Below are 5,015 nucleotides of genomic sequence, written 5' to 3' on the forward strand. Positions count from 1 at the left end.
TTCATAATGACTAAAAATATACTTATATCACCATTCAAATGTTATTCATTCATTATATAATGTGTTATCTGTGTACCAATTACATATAAAAAACAAAAGGAAGGTTTCATATTATCAAAAGCTACACAAGCATATTGTTTTCTTTTACATGCAAACACATACATTGTAAAACCAGAGCAGCAAACATTGTTACTCCCTAAAAATAATTGTTTCATTTCTATTTTTTTTATTCTTTAAAAATATTTTATTATTTATTTATTTTGAGAGAGAGAGAGAATGAGCAGGCGAGGTGCAGAGAGAGAGAGGGGGACAGAGGATCTGAAGTGGATTATGTGCTGACAACAGAGAGCCTGATGCTGGGCTCGAACTCACAAACCATGAGATCATGACCTAAGCTGAAGTCATATGCTCAACTGACTGAGCCACCCAGGTGCCCCATTAAGTTTTATTTTGGTATTTAAAAGCCAATACTCCATTTCATCACAAGCAGCTATAATTAATTTTTCCATATTGGATGCTACCAAAACCGAAGTTGTTCCAAGAAGCACATACTGTTTGGGGGAAAAAGAAGAAAAATGATAAAACTTCACATGTGAATGCTAAAAATTGATTCTTTAATTCGTAGTTTCTTTTCCTGTTTGAAATGTTGATAAAGTATTTTGTGATTTGTCTTTAAATAGAAATTACAAAATCTATAGTGTGTAGACGGAAAAAGGACTCCCTAGAAAACATTTATGTCCTAATCCCCTAATCCCTGGGACTTGTTAGGAGAAAAAGTGGGAGGTGGAAGGGGAGGGGGGAAAAGGGAGGAAGAGGGAGAGGGAGAAGAAAAAGAAGAATAAGGAGCAGTACCTGAGTGACTCAGTTGGTTTAGGGTCTGATTCTTGACCTCATGGTTGTGAAATTAAGCCCCAAATTAGTCTCCATGCTGGCATGAAGCCTACTGAGGGGGGGAAAACAAGGAGGAGGAAGGATGGAAAGAAGAAAGAAAAGAAAGAAAAAAATCTTTTCAGATGTGATCAATTAAGGATCTTGTGATGGAGAGATTATTTTCCTGGGTTATCTCGGTTGTTCCTAAAGACAAACACTGGTATTTTTATCAAAGGAAAGAAGAGGGAAATTTGACATGCCCACATAGGGGAAGGCGAAAAGAAGATGGAACAGAAAGAATATTCTGGTCTTGAAGACTGGAGTGATGCAGCCCAAAGCCAAGAAATGCTGGCAGCCACCAGAAGCCTGAAGAGACAAGAAATGGTTCTACCCTACAGCCTCTGGAGGGAGTGTGCCCCTGCTTCCATCTCGATTTTGGCTCATTAGTGCTAATTTTGGGTTTCTAGCCTCCAGAACAATGAGAGTATACATTTCTGTGGTCTTAAACCATGAAGTTCAAGGTGATTTGTTATAGAAACCACCAGAAACTATGTATATAACTTCTAAGCAAGTTCTACTTAGGTATTAAAGATACACTTAGTGGACACCTTGCTGTCTCCTGTAGCCCTCATCTTAAACAACAATACAAGGTAGGCTCATTTATAAACCAGAGGTTTTGAGTTTGAGAGAAGGCAGTGGACCGAGGTCTTAGGGGCTGGTGACAGGTCTTGTGGGGAGAAAGAGCTGCCTGGGAGTTACAGAAACATCATAGCCATCCTGACTCACACACTAATTTTATCATTCATGCTACTCATTGAGCACCTGTCACAGCACTGGTCCCTACTCAAGACACTGGACATGGATAACTGCGGCAGGCAGGCAAAGTCACTACTCTGGTAGTTTGTCTTCTGGTGAAGGGGGAAAACTTGTGTATAAATAAGTAATCATAAATATGTTAGTTAGGATAGGTGTTATAAGGGATAAAAGAGGGAAAGAGAATAGAGGGACCTGGGGCAGGTTGGGTGCTGGTGTCTACTGGATATTCACATGAGGGTTAAGGTAAGGAGTATTGGGTAAGCAAACCTAAACGCAGTGACAAAAACTTATGTCTGTGGGTGTCAGAGAGAGAACATTCCAGAATGATGTGATGGTAAATGCAGAGGACCTGAGGCTGGCATATACTTGGTGCCTGATGCATCTGGAAAACATCAACTGAGGAGGAGAGAAGGTAGCAGAGGGACAAAGAGGTTGCCATATCCAGGTACTGCAGACCTTGAAGTCCATGGAAAGCCTGGGCCTGGTCTACATGCAGGATTTGCAGCAGTGGAATAGTATATCTGACAGCTATTTTGAAAGGGGAAGAAAGGCACATGTGGCTAGTGGCTACTGCACACATTGGTGATTCCTGCTTACCCCTGACATGTCGCTTCAAGTGGCTGTGGTATTTCTTCCTTCACAGCCCCCGGTATTCCTTTTCCCACTGCAGCATCTCTCTCTTACATGATGGAATCACCTTCCTCTCCCTAGGGTAAATTCTCTCCTCTCCTGGTTTAGAGGAAAGCATAGGATTCTCTCTCCTCTTTCCAAGTCAGAGGGTCTGACACAAACCTGGGGGCTTTAACACACAGGCAACATCAATGTCTTGTAGACTTGACATTTGAAAACACGATTGTCTTCTTCAGATCAGGTTCTGCAAGGCCAGTAGATTATTTATCAGCCTATGTTATCTAGAGGGCAGGGGCAAGAATGGACAAATTGTTCATGTCTATATTCTTAGGAATTTTCTAATTTCAAAACTGACTAGAAGAAAGGTACTTTCAGTTTATTTATGCCTTCAGGTTTTGGCGGGGGCTGTGCAGACTGTTGGTGAGAGGTTTTCTTTAATTTAACAAGGTTGAAATGATTTTACAATCTTCTAGTGCAGCATTCCTCCGACTTTACCATGGACAGAAAACACCTGTATCCTTTTAAAATGCAGATTCTAACTTGAGCCTGGTGGGCTGAAACTCTGTTTTTCTTTTCTTTCATTATTATTATTATTATTATTATTTATTTATTTATTTTTAGAGATAGAGCAAGAACACATGAGCAGTGGGGAGGGGCAAAGGGAGAAAAGAGAAAATCTTAAGCAGGCTCCACACTCAAGGTGGAGCCCAACACGGGGCTGGATCCCAGACTCTGAGATCATAACTTGAGCCAAAATTAAGAGTGAGATGCCCAACTGATTGAGCAACTCAGGCTCCCTGAGACTCGGCAGTTCTAACATACCTCCCAGGTGAGGCTGATGCCACTGGTCCACATTTGAGTAGCAAGGTCTCAGTGTTGAGTCAGGTTCCATTTATGTATCAGTGGAAATTCTGAGAGTATAAGGATGCAAAACCTTAGCCAAAATTAGAATGGCTATTGTTTTGTAAGCTGTGTACTTCATGCTTTCACAATGTCTTTGTTGTTTCTTTCCCTTATCATCTATTGAACTGCTATACTGTTTCAATGTAGGGTCTTTGTTTTTATTTGCTTTGATCAGTTGTTTATCTGTATTTTTACAATGACTGCTCAACTTCGAAAAAAAATCTTAAGAAAATTTCATTCAGTAATTAATTGAAATGAAAGAATAAGTGCTAATGACTAACATGGTCAATAACCTCTGATGTTTATCAATATTATATAAGTCAGAAACATTTCAAGTGTTTCTTCTCTAATATCAAGCATGCTATAATACCATACTCTAATACTAGGTCTACTAATATATACACTTTTTAAAACAACATAAAAATATTTCAGTTTGTATTTCAATTCATAAAATTGTAAGCCAGATATCTTGCCTTAATTGAACTTAAGTGGATTTGGGTTACATGGCCTCATTATTGCATTACAGGGCACTATGAGAAGATGCAGCCCCTCTCAGCCTGGATCTCAGACAAATAGAGCTCTCCCAACCTCTCCTCCCCCATCCCCACTCTTCACAACCTCTGAAGGACATGAGGCCCAATCAAGGAATAAACTCTTGTTGCTTAAACCCACTGAGATTTGTGTCTTGTTTGTTACATAGCATCATCTAATCTGTCCTGACAAATATAGTGATTGTCACATGGAACAAGGCTACAGCTACATCCAAAACATAATTATGTGGCTAACAGTGAGGACACTGATGTGAGAGCTTTAAGAGAAGACTGTTTTTATTATGTAGTGTCAAAGCATTTGTTGAAATTCTCACCTCTGATAACTTCAGAGGAGTTGTGCCTAGTGAACCTAATGAACTATGAACCTAATATATTTATAGCTTTAGAAGTTAATACACATGACAGTAATACTATTATTGATAGCTGTCAGCTTTGTTTGGCAAGGTATTACAAGATAAATGCTAACTTAGGAAATAATTGGTGTTTAAGCAGAAGTAAAAAGAAATGTAAAGCATCCCCAAACTCAGAGTCTGGCAAGTTAGACAATAATATTTTTGACCCAAAATAGTAAAAGACAAAATTAAGAGAGGCTTCCAGGTTCAAATGCCCTGTATAATCTTTCAACCAAGATGTTTCAGAGAAAGAATCAGAAGTAGAGTGTGACACCCAGTACATTTTCAATTGGATTAAAATCAGGATAGAGGATAAATCACAACTGTTGTGGTCCTCCCAACATAAGCTAGATATATTCATGGTCCTAGCCTCTAAACTTAATAAAACTCTTCTGAAGCCAAGATTAAAAAAAATTAGCACTCTAGACACCATCTCAAAAAATGATATAAGTAAGGCTATTGGCTGGCATCTACCACTCACTGGAATCAAACTGATAAAGAAACTGGCTAAATTTTTGATGAGGGAACCAGGAAGCTGAGATTATTCTAGGTGTAAGGTCACCCTTGAGCACCTATCCATCTAGATAGACATGTAGAAATTCTCACAGCCCTTCCTTCCACTAACTCCCCATGACAAAGTTCATCCTCAGCACCTACTTTACTGTAGTTGAGGAAGCAAATGAAAAGGAAGACTCCCCAAACTGAAGGCAGAAAATGAAGAAACATGAACAATGTTTTTTTTGAATAGTGGAATTGAGACTTCTTCCCAAGGAGAGGAATTAAGATATACTCTCCCTTCACAGCTCAGGAACTCTCACATCATCTGCCTAGCAGGGTTTCAGTGTTGCTCTGT

The 5,015-nt window shown here is 39.3% G+C and overlaps 1 long non-coding RNA gene across 1 annotated transcript; it reads left to right on the forward strand.

Moving 5' to 3' along the window:
- Positions 1-1,107: 1,107 nt before the first annotated feature.
- LOC122467835 lies at positions 1,108-3,890 on the forward strand. The gene is made up of 3 exons (XR_006293087.1): positions 1,108-1,520; positions 2,790-2,865; positions 3,746-3,890. It is a non-coding gene; the product is annotated as an uncharacterized LOC122467835 (long non-coding RNA).
- The last annotated feature ends 1,125 nt before the right edge of the window (positions 3,891-5,015 follow it).

This window comes from Prionailurus bengalensis, chromosome B3 (assembly GCF_016509475.1).
Source record: "Prionailurus bengalensis isolate Pbe53 chromosome B3, Fcat_Pben_1.1_paternal_pri, whole genome shotgun sequence".
Classification (NCBI taxonomy): Eukaryota; Metazoa; Chordata; class Mammalia; order Carnivora; family Felidae; genus Prionailurus; species Prionailurus bengalensis.